General features: G+C 36.7%; 1 protein-coding gene across 3 annotated transcripts in view; it reads right to left on the bottom strand.

Annotated features, from left to right (window-relative positions):
• JMY (junction mediating and regulatory protein, p53 cofactor) overlaps positions 1 to 12,463 on the bottom strand; it is a 65,086-nt gene that overhangs the window by 50,961 nt on the left and 1,662 nt on the right. The gene's annotated exons all lie outside the window — the stretch shown is intronic.

The raw sequence follows: 12,463 nt of genomic DNA, 5'->3' as shown, positions 1-12,463 counted from the left end.
TCCCTGTCGCCCTGCACCACTGGGGCAGTAGGAGGCAGAGAAATCAGGAGTAAAGTTGAGCCCAGGAAGAAGTGAGGGGTGAGGGAAGGTGTTTTTAAGATTTATTTTTTTATTTCTCATCCGTCTATTCTGATTTGATTGGCAACAAATTAATTTCCCCAAGTCACAAAATCACAGAATGATAGGGGTTGTAAGGGACCTTTGGAGATCATCCAGTCCAACCCCCTGCTAAAGTAGATTCGCCTAGACCAGGTTGCACAAGGCTGTATCCAAACAGGTTTTGAATACCTCCAGAGAAAGAGACTCCACAGCCTCTCTGGGGCAGCCTGTTCCAGTGCTCTGCCACCCTCAAAGTAAAAAGTTTCTCCCTCATGTTCAGATGGAACTTCCTGTGCTTCAGCTTGTGCCTGTTGCCCCTTATTCTGTCACTGGTCACCACTGAAAAGAGCCTGGCCCTCTTGACACCTGCCCTTCAGATATTTATAAGGATTGATAAGATTCTCCCTCAGTCTTTTCTTCTCCAGGCTAAAGAGCCTGAGGTCTCTCAGCCTTTCCTCATAAGAGGGATGCTCCAATTCCCTAATCATCTTAGTAGCCCTCTGCTGGACTCTCTCCAGTAGTTCCCCGTCCTTCCTGAACTGGGGGGCTCAGAACTGGACACAGTACTGCAGATGTGGCCTCACCAGGGCAGACTGGAGGGGGAGGATAACCTCCCTCAACCTGCTGGCCACACTCTTCTCAACGCACCCCAAGGTACCATTGGCCTTCTTGACCACTAGGGCACACTACTGGCTCGTGGTCAACTTGTCTGTTTTGCCTGTGATGGCAACCGGTGAGTGATGTCCCTGTCCTCATCTCGACCCACAAGCTTTTTGTCATATTTTCTCACCCTGTTCAGCTAAGGAGAGGGAGTGATAGAGCTGCTTAGCAGGCACCTGGTGGCCAAGGTCAACCCACTACAAGAAGGCATACCAGAAGGCTAAGACCAGCACATTTCAGATTGCCTGTCCTCTTTTCACTCATATCAGTTGTAGTCTATACTTAGATTAACAGCTCCTAGGACAGTGATAATTACTTTTGTCAAGTTCATTTACACTGCCTACCAAAATGCGCCTCATTTCAATACACCACCTATAACACAAGGCCGTAGAAAAGGAAAAGAACTGAACTGGGTAAGAAAAACTGAAGTAGTATTTAATGTAGCCAAGTAAGCCAAAACATTATTTCCATGCATGCATCATTACTGAACAATGCAACTTCTCCCACCCAAAATTCTAAATAGAAATCTCAGCAGAACTGTATGTATATATATAACTTGTTGGAATATCACAAGGTTCAGGCTTAAAGCTGCCAACTCTGACAACAATGTATGGCACACCAAATTCTCCTCTGAAAGCTCAAGAGGGAGATGCCAATAATTAAGAACAATACATCTCCTTTTCTGTAAACAAGACAAACGTGTAACATCACGGTAAAGTTGCTTCTATTTTAAGATGGTACTTGTCTGATCACCTTACCTTATGGTGTGACGTGGCTGTGCCACTCCTGAGTTACACTATCACGTCAAATTAGTGCCCATAAAAAAACCCAGGTATTTGTTTGAATTTAGTGTATTACTTAGGACAGTATAGCCACAAATAAGCTACAGAAATAGCAGAGAAAGGCTAATTGCATAGGAACACTTATTAGACAGGAATGCTAGGCTTTTTTTTCCTGCTCTTAGTAACACAGAAATAAGAATTTACATTGCAATATAATTTGATTAATAAAACAAATCTGTTAACTATATTTCAAAGTTATTATGGCACTCTGGGACTCTTTCTCTTTGGAAAGGGGCAAAATAACTAAAAGATAAAGTCACTAATGAATCACTGATCAGTTGGAACATGGTAACTCTGAACAAAAAGACTTCTAGGCAACACCTCACCCTGAAGGCTTGGCAAAGAGCTTATTTTACACGTGTCCTAATGAGTTCTAAGTAACTTTTTTCTGCAGGAGTCCAATCAAAAAAACAAACAAAAAAAAACAAAGCCAGAAGGCTGAGAACATATATTACACAGGTGTTCATGCTGTGCCACAAAATACATTAACTTTTGGACCACAGACCCTCTTCTGTGCTTCTGAATTATGCTATTAGTAAAACATATTCAAGAGCCCCAAAACTGACGACTGTCTAAACAAACTAATATTTGCATACAATGAAGATATTTACTCAGTATATACTACAACGCTACTGTTAAAACCCTTCTTTGTGTAAAGTTTGCCATGTCAGGATGCAGGCTTAGCCAAATACCCACTCAGCTAAAGAGTAAATGTTCTTTTGTGAAAACAAAGGTGAACATTTGATCAGAAGAAAAAAAAAAATTAAGACGCATAATCAATTTCACTCTGAAGTCAGCTCATGGGAATCACAGCAGCAGCACTGAATTAGTACTTTTACCAGTTTCACAATGCATTTGGCACAGTAGCAGATATTCTCAAATATCTGACAAAACTAATGTCAGACTTTTAAAAATGTAATTCAAAGCAGGTAAAGCACTGTGACAATACCAGAGTCAAAGCACTGGTACAGGTGAATTTACTTTTTAAAGCTGAGCTGAGCTAATGGCTTCCTGCTATCAAAAGTAGGTCCCACTTCCCAGCCTCTCCTCCTTCTCTTCTTCCAACTCCACACCGGTTCCTTGTTCCTTCTGCTGTCAGATGCCTTACTCCTCCACTGCTCTGACTTTGGTATTTCTCAGGTCCTTCAACAAACTAGCTAAGCATCTGGCAGAAAGCTGTTCATGTAGTTTCTCTTGGATTAATTTACTGAGTTGAATCAGCAAACCGCAAGGACAGAAAAACACAACAGGAAGGAACACAAAGCTGAAGTGGTGAGGTCAGACAGCAATAGGATCCCCCCGCTTTCAGCACTAGCAAACTGATAATACAGTTCTTTGGCTCCCTTCAACAACATGGCTAAGAAATCATCTTTAAACCCCGGATGACAGCTGACAGATAACCCAAATGGCCCTGTGTGTCATTTCTCAAGGCTGGTATAGTTCAATTAGTATCAGGCAAACACAGACTTGTATTCTGTGGCGTTACCTGTTTTGTTCCTGTTTTCATGCGGAAATGAAGGGGAAAGGATACACAGTTTAAATGTTACGGAGAAATAAAATCCATGCGCGATAAAGCAACATGACAAAAAAATAGTTGAAATAATATATATCATTTACCTATTAATTCAACTCTTCCAGAACAGCTCCAATATAGAAAGTAGTTTGGGTTGTTTTTTTTTTAAACTCCTCCCGCATACAGGTTTTTTTTTTCTGAATCATACTACTCTGAAGTGATAGAATGGTACAATTTAAAATTCTGACACCTGATGATTATAAACAAATATCACATTACTGAAGGTTGAAGAATTTGAGCTCTGAAGCCACAGTGCTATTTGTTAAGAAATTGCAAACTTTCAGAAACTTTTAAAACTGATCTACAGATTTTCTCCCTCAAAAGTTTCACAACCGAATTAATACCTTTGTTTCTTTCAATTTTTTTTTTTAATTTCTTTAAAACACATATAAAGTGCACGGTGTTATTTAAAGTTTGGGATTTGTCTGGTTGTTTTTTTTTTTTAAAAAAAAAAAAACACACCACAACAAACCAAAGTCCTAAGCAAAATTCGTTCTATTTTAAGCATGGGGTTCAACTAGAAAATCAAGAAAGTTTCCTTCTAACATAATAATCTATGATCCTAAGTTATTGAAAAATCTTTTACAATACTGTCCCCATAAAGTAGCTCAAAACAATTCATGATGCAATGCTGTTATGTGAAGAGTTGTGCTACTACTAATTTTAGATGACCCACACAAATTGTCTGCAAGTCATCACAAACAAATGCTAATTGATTATTTAAACAACATTTTTCAAAGGAAAAAAAAATCCAGTTCTCTCACACTAATATAGCATTTTTTCCAAAAGAAGGTCATATAACCATTTGTCTACAAATATGTTTTGAAAAGTACTGTAACAGTAGACAACGGCAATTTTTGTTGGTTTATGCACTTAAGAAAGCAGAGGTACTCAATTTACCTCCAGAAAAAAAAAAAGAAAAAAAACCCCACACCACAAAGAAAGTTGCTGAACAGCCAGAAGTGTTTTATAACATCTCTCCAGAAGCAACTCGTGGACAAAGAGAGTCCACCAAGCGTTCAATTTTTTCTGAATGGAAATGTTTGCCTGGCCCCTACGTAACAAAAAAAGAAAAAAAAAATCCATACATTTGATAACTTTTACTATATAAATAGCACAAACAGAAAAGAATTGCTAGAAAGGAAACCCAGAGATAGAGTCTTACCAGTAAAAGATTTTCAATTATAAACAGCCTCTGCCAAAATGTTTGCAACTGATGAGTCACAGGCAAATCCACCACCAGTGTTCTATCCACATCTACTCTGAAGTGCTCCAGATGATGATTTTCAAAAACCAGCTTGCTAGGGAAGCTGTCGTCACATCAAAACACCTTTCGGGCTATGACTAAAAGAGTTAATCAGAAAGTATAATACAAACTGCACAAATGAGCCTCTAATAAGAAGGTACTAATAATAACGGACACAGTTGACAAGCAAGATCTAGTAAACAAGGAGACATTTGCGGAAACGTTTCAAGTTAACATCTACCACTGCAAGTTAAAACACTTCATGAAGTTTTCAGAGAAACTAATAATAGTTTGGTTTACATTTCAGGCCCAAATTCTTCAGAAAATGGAAATTGGGCAAGTTTCAACAACAAACTAATTAAAACAAAACCACATTTCCCTTATTAATTCATACAGCTTCTGACTGGAAGATACCATGAGATCATCCAACCTCCTGCCCAACAAATTTGAATCTATTTTCTTTACTTTTATAATCCTGTTTCAAGTTATGCAGGGGCTTCAACAATTATTCTTAAAGACTAACCCACTATCACCACCAGATTTCTGATGAGATCATATTATTACGTCCTGTAAGGGCACAACAATTCTTTCTTCATCATTCTTAAAACATTCCTGCATGTTTGCTATTAAATAGCACTGTACTTAAAGCACAGATTTTCAGTGAAATATCCAAGATATTTGTTCTGAATTGTTACAGTGATGTTACCACAATGCAAAATGAGTGATCAAAATAAATTGTTCAAATACATATTAACATTGGCTCCATTCCTCAAAAACTCTGAACCTTCTAATCTAGATCAGTATACATTACATGGTTAAACCTGCAACTGCTGTCAGCACCATACATCCCTTTCCTAGTGCACTGTCACATTGAATGCCAGTAGCAGGACAAAACTTCTGGACATTCAGTGTTTATCACACTGAAATGTTTACAACAGCACAATATCTTATTTACAAACTTTTACTACATAGCAAATTAACAATAACTTATGACATATTTTAAAAATAAAGTTAATTTATTTCAACTATGTTTTTTTTTGCTTGTTTGTTTTCTGGAAAAGGGAGAAGAAATAATATAACTGTTATATTACTGGCAACTCCTGTGCACTCCAGTTGCCCAAAATCACAAAATAGGTTCTAGGTGCAGGTTCCTCTAGAGTTCAATACTGTTCATTTGCTTCTCTTGCTTTTGTACAATACTAAAAAAATACCATGTGGCATTACAGAGTGACCCAGAGTAAAATTATAGTATTGCCAAATGTCAATAGTTGATTCTTCTCTGTAGAAAATAAAAGAGGAAGAGGATTGAGTCTATTTAGAAGATACTCTCAACCACTAAAGCAACAGGCTGAACATTTCACAATCCCACCTTGTTCTACTGCCTATTTAGCAGACAGCAGTCTTGAGCAACAGCTCAGACATAGATACATAACATCACTGAGTTAATCAATATGTATCTTAACAATATCATTATTATTATTCTTCCCTGTCCTCCTGTCCCATCTTCCTTCTCTCTCTACCATATTCCTTATGGCTAAGTTTTCATCCCTTGAAAAGATAAAAAAGTTTAGCAGATACATCTTTAGCTGGACTGAGTCCTCACTTCAACTGAAGTTCTCTCCAGTAACAGTAATATCCTGGTGGACTGCAATGGTATGTTTCTATTAATACTAAAAAAGGAATGTTAAAAGATCTCCTCAAAGAGGAAAAAAAATGTAGGTGCAGCCATTTCTGAAAACCTCTGCTTTTCAGTGCCTTCTTCAGCTCTGTGGCAGCAATATTTACATATATAAAGAACATAAACCTCATTGATCATCTATAAGCAGTGTTTTCTCTTATTATAGAAAGAAATTGAAAAAGATGAATTTACTAGAATGAATCTGCTTTCAAATTCTAAACCTGCCTGGGTAATATCTCAGCCAGAAAGAGAGAGAAAAAAAATGTTACTGGATTAAGAAAGCAGTTTTAAAAGACATTGACCTGAAGGTAGGACATTAAACTGAACAGAAAGAAAATAATGCTGGAAAAATTGTCTTGCATATTTTTTCTCAAGGGCAAATACAAAGAAAAGACACAACACCATGTCTAAAAGCTAACAAATTAAGTAGGCTGTGAATCCCAGGGAGCAAATGAGTTACAGAGAGTGTATTACATAGGTTGTTCACACCTTTTCAAAATATTCATATGAAAATGCTGTAACTGTGTACCAGCTAGGACAATTTTAAACAAAAAACAGAGGAAAGTCTACCTCTACGTCTAGGGAAACAAAACAAAGCAAATTTTGAAGGGTAATATCAAATAAAATAATTTCATCAGCAGAACAGTCTCCTAACTACCAGACATAAATAGCTCCCCAATCCCAGTTCAGGTAGTTAAACAAGAGTATATCTTGCATTTTATTTCCTTTTTCTTTCTCTCAGGTATTTGAATAAGGAAATTAACTACAAGACTGTCAAGCTGCTGTCTTCATTTTCTAAAAATTAAGTCTAAGCTTACTAACTAAGGGTGATGCTGAACAGTATTGCTATATTCTACAGAATGCGCTCTTACTTCTCATGTGAGACTTACGTTCTGTCATGGAAGACCTATTTTTTTCAAGCAGATATCCTTTTCTTTGTGTACATATAATTTGTTCGTGTTCTGTATGTTATTTTAAGCATTCCACTGTTTTCAGATACAGCCGTAGTATTCACCACCTTCATCTAGCTCTTGTCAAACTAAAAAGGCATTAACAGCAATACATGAAGTCCATCTATATATATATGTGCCATAAGTGCACTGTAGAAAGGGGGGCGGGGGAAACAAACACACACTTCAAATACAAAACAAGTATCATGCTAGGACTGGAAAAGAGACAACACAAAAAGGCTGACAAAAACAAACAAACAAGTCTAATTAACCTGCAATCACAAGTCTATAAACCTCTGAAGCAACCTGCTGCTACCTATAAAACAGAAGTAAAAGGGATGGGCAGAAGAAAAAATTAAACAGTTACTCAAGAAGGTATTAAATGGAAGAAGGACAAAGCATAAAATATTTCCAATGAAAATGTAAATAGTTATTCTGCATAGGACTTGAGAAGGTTTTAATACACAGACTACAGAGAGAAGCAAATACCATAGCAATATGGTCTAATGTCCTTTAAATACTGGATTCCTAGAAGTCACCTTAAAGCATGTATTTTAAAATGGCTTGTAATCACATCCTAGACTTTCAGCAACTGTGAGTCCACCATATGATTAAGCCGTTCCATTCTTGCTGCTGTAAGTGTCCAAAAATCTAAAGTGACATAGCCCTCTCTACCTTACACATCTTCCAGTCATATCACATGTCATCATGACGTGTGCTTAACTTGTAACATGGATTGACTCATACAGTACACAATTCAGAAACTCACTGAAACACTGAAAACAAAATATCCATGCAACTTAGATTTTTATTATTTGCAGAAAAGGGGATGGGACGGGGACACTACTTCACATTTAAGTCCGCTTATCTGAAAGTATATTACAGTATCCTTACTATTGGGTTTGACACTTGCAGAACAAGTCAAGTGTGAACTTGCAACGCCTTAAAATGACAAGCCTTTAAAATATTTATTAACTTAGGACTAGTTTGTAACAACCAGAAATAACCACTAATAACTCCAGCTGCAAATCACATAAATAAAAAGATGACTGCTGACAAGAATAAGGACTGAGAAAATACCTTTAGTTGGAAAGCAACAGAAGTACTAGCCAGAATACTTACATCCTACAGTTGTCTCCTAAGAACCTGGAGGCTACCTGCCCGTTCTACAGAGTATGCTCTACAGCTGTTGACATACTATATTTTGGTTAGTACTAACTTACACTACTGGTTCAGTACCTAAATACTTTATTTACAAAGACGTGTATCAAAACAGGTTTACTGGAAACAAGTGTTAACACTACAAATAATGAGTAGTAAAAGAAGCATTCAATAAAAATAGCTTGGATTTCCAGAATGCTCACGATTAGTCTTAGCTCTTCTCAACTCATGTCAATAGGTAAAAAAAAAAAAAAAAAAAAAATCAACAGTATGTCTTATTTTAATCCTCTGTAGTCCCAAAGTAAATCTGAATTGGTGTTCTCTCCTGAGACAGTTTATGTATCTTCTAAATCTAGCTATTGCATTAATATACTGGACTCAGTTTTCTTTGCTTCTTACATAGAAAGATGTTACATTGGTTTTGATGGAAACACTACTGCTAGCATTTTTTTGTGTTACTGGAACACTGAACACTTTTTTGCAGTGTTTTATATTATTTACTTTTGCATGGTTTTCAAGTTTGATGTTGAATCTCTCTTTAAATCACACTGTGCCTAGCAGTAGATCATTGGACAGAAACAGGTCACCTTACCTTTGGGAAACTTGCATTTTTGATATAGTGCCCCGCTAACTAACATATACACATTTATTTTAGAACTGAATGCACATGGCCAAAAGCAAGGAAATAAAATTCTGCTAGTTACTGAGATGATCCTGAATATTGTTTTTCACTAAAACACTAGAACAGATTCAGCAAAGCAAAAGATTAACCTATGAATATTACTTAGCATTTTTGATGTAAACAGAAATATGTGATGACACACTTGGAAAGCAATAAATGTCAAATTCCATGATTTATAACTGACCCAATTCCTTACCAATCTGTGTGATTTGACAGTCATATTTCAAAACAAAAAACCTTGCCTACTAAAGCTGTGCAAAAGTCATTAAAAAATAATTGTATCCACACTGATTTAAGAAAAAAAAAAAGTGACTATACAGCTTTCTGTAAAAACACCTACATTTTTTTCTCATACAACTTGTTACTGTAACAAAATAGATAAAAGATTTTTATTTTTCTTTAGCCTTTCTTGCCCTTTGAATCAAAAGAAAATTAAGCCAACCAATGCAAGATACAAGTTTTCAGGGCTATTCTTGTGCCTAGTAAAATTTTCCACTATACAGGGGAAGGAGATTGAAAATATCAGTAGGTCCTTGCTCTTGGGCAATCTTAAATTAACCAAAAAACCCAAGATGCTCTCAGAATCTCTTTAGGATTTAATCCACTAAAAAGTGCTTCTGAACTTTTGTATGAAAGCAATTCAAACGAACACACAGAACAGAGATGCAAAATGGTCTTTAACACTCTGCCTGCAGACACTAGAACCCGCAGATTTTACAGAGCAATGAGGAAAAAAAAAGCAAGTCTCTGACTAGTTTTATAACTGGCATTCAAGATCCCATAAACTATCATCCACCAAATTTCAGACTGCCATGTCAATTAAGAGCTATAAGGAACAGGGAGATTGACAGATGCCATTAAATCAAAGATGCTGAAGTAGGCACGCGATGTAAACATAGGCTTCCCAAAACTCATAGCTTGCTATGCAAGAGCAAGCAAAAGGATAAGCATACAACGGAATACGCTTGTTGGAATGACTAAGCCACCAAACCCTCTTAATTATAGTTTATACTAACACGACTTTTTACTCAGGAAAACTGTGACTACTTCAACCTGTTGCCAACACAGCACTGACAAAGAGATACAACACCATCTTTGACAATACTACACTCACAAAAATGTACACTTGGCCTAGAAAAACTCCTCCCATGTTATAGGGGAAACACTGACAGGAAACTGGCAGGAGCAAGAGTAGACTCAAACCTTTTCTGCCTTCCAGACACAAAGTTTCAAATTTTGGAAATACTGGCCAAGAAGCTGGAATCCCAAATGTGGATTCAGCTGCATCCTCTCTGTTGAAATAACAGCGTTTTTTTATCTGGTCATTAACTGATTCCGTATCAAGCCTCTATTTGGGAGCTTAGACCTCTAGCTGAGCACTCGATGAATTTTTTAAATAGGCATAAAGTTAATGAACTCCAGCAACTGTTTACTGGTTTTAAAAAATTAGGTAGAAAATACCTGGTCCTTTAGAAACACGTTTTTACTTTAACATAAATTAAATTCCTAAACTGATCCAGAATTAGTAGTTTTATTTGAAAAAAATAAAAAGTGTGCTATTTCAAAACTGCAAATCATGCAGAAGAACTAATTCCAGGTCACACAGTTTCTCTACAACTATTTTTCTTCCTCATCTTGGATCTGTTTCTACTTGCAACATTCCTCTGGCTTATGAAAGGTTTATAATTGAGACAGAGATAAAAATTACTATTACAAAAAGCAACAATTATTAGCTGCTGTGAAAATAAACTGGCTTGTGTGTTACTTATGGAAAGCAACAGATGGCCAAGTAAGGGATGCTGAAACAACAAACATAAGAGGTTTTGTTGCTCACTTTGCTCCTCCACCCCAAAGAATACAATCAACAGAAACTGCAAACATTTCTCAAGTAATATTCTAACTGCACAGATGAATTTGTTCAAGGGAAAAAAAAAAAAAAAAAAAAGATAGATATATGAAATAACTATAAACCACAGAGTTATGTTTTAAGATGTTAAGTCAAGGTCTTGGGGTTCTAAACTTTTTTTTTTTTTTTTTTTTCACAATTTTACTTTAATGAAGACCCTCCACATTCATTATGCTCCTAGATACCATTTTGGTTACAAATGCTGCTCAGCCACTTCCCCTTTTCCCCAGAAGTTCTTGTAAGAGGAAAAATTGTTTAAAATTGCAGGAACCCAACTTTCTTGCAAGCATCTAACAAGCAGAAATCAAGCACAGATGGAAAAGTAAATTAAAGTGCAAGATGAAACAGGGATTCAGCAGGTTTTCTTTAAAGTATGAAAAAAATTTTCCTTCAGAAATACCAAGCAGTACCCATCATCCATCACTTCATTTGCTTACAATTGCAATGACAAACAGTACCAGTATTTGCTTAAAAGAAAGACATTTCCTGTGGACCAAGTAAATCACCCACAGGTAAGGAAGAGAGAAACCCGAGAGCCAAGAGGGAGAAAAGTAGGTGACTCTATCGATTTCCTTTCTTAAAGACGAAGTACCTTTAATTAAAGAGGCATCAGTTTACACAACTGACAAAGCAGAAGTACAGCTGTACTGACTTTAGGTACACTACTGGATTGGTTACCAAGGGAAAGGAAGGTTGTACTGTAGTCAAATGCAAACATAGGCTCTGCCATTTTGGCTGTACCAAGCTCTGAACATTAACAGGGAATAAGATGTTGTAGTTTATGGAGATCTTGGTGGATAAAGCTTTCATTGCCTACTGATAACCCATTTATCATTTGCCAGTAGTACTGGTGCTAATAAAACAGAAGTTGAGATTCTCCAAGAAACAAGTTCTTGCTCAATAATTCCGAATTAGTGTTTCCCCAAAAACATGACGTGCTTTGAGTTAGGTACCCAGTTCCCAAACTCACATCTTTAACAGGAACTTCTCTTGTCCTGCTCCGCTCCTTACAAAAACTGCTGAGCTGACAGCTAAGACAACCTTAGCACATGCTCCCAAGAATTCATGCAGTCACAGAAAAAAGCAGAAAACAGTATGCTTTCATACCGTCTGGACTAAAACTACTGCAGAAGACTATCAGACTAATTATCAGTTGTATACCAGAACTAACGAGGATGAATTCAGCCCTCTAACTAGCCATGAAAAAAAGAAAAATCACTATGATACACCCTAAAACAACAGTTTGGAAATAAACTTTTACCTGACAATGCTACACTTGAATGCTCTTATCACGATTTCATCAATAAAACCATTTTCTCACACTCTGTAATGCCAGTCACTAAGGAAAACCTTGGCCTGAATCCCACAAAGACTCAAAACCATGCTATCAAAACAGACAGCAAGTAGATATGCTCATGCTCCATCAAGAAAAAAGCATCCACTACTACACATTTTTAAACACACAACATTGGTAGGATATATGCAGTCAGCTGAATCAGCCAAACTTGACTTATATCCATACAACAGAATTTAGATGGTGTTTGCAAAAATAAAAAGATACATCCAAGTACATTCTGGACCAAGGCCACCAATACATAAAAACAAGTGTAAAATTCTCCTTTTACACTAGGGAAATCTGAGTCCTCATATACCTCAGTCCACAAGG

This window comes from Leptosomus discolor, chromosome Z (assembly GCF_034619465.1).
Source record: "Leptosomus discolor isolate bLepDis1 chromosome Z, bLepDis1.hap2, whole genome shotgun sequence".
NCBI lineage: Eukaryota > Metazoa > Chordata > Aves > Leptosomiformes > Leptosomidae > Leptosomus > Leptosomus discolor.
Note: the sequence above shows the minus strand (reverse complement) of the source record. Positions and strands in the feature narration are given on the sequence as shown.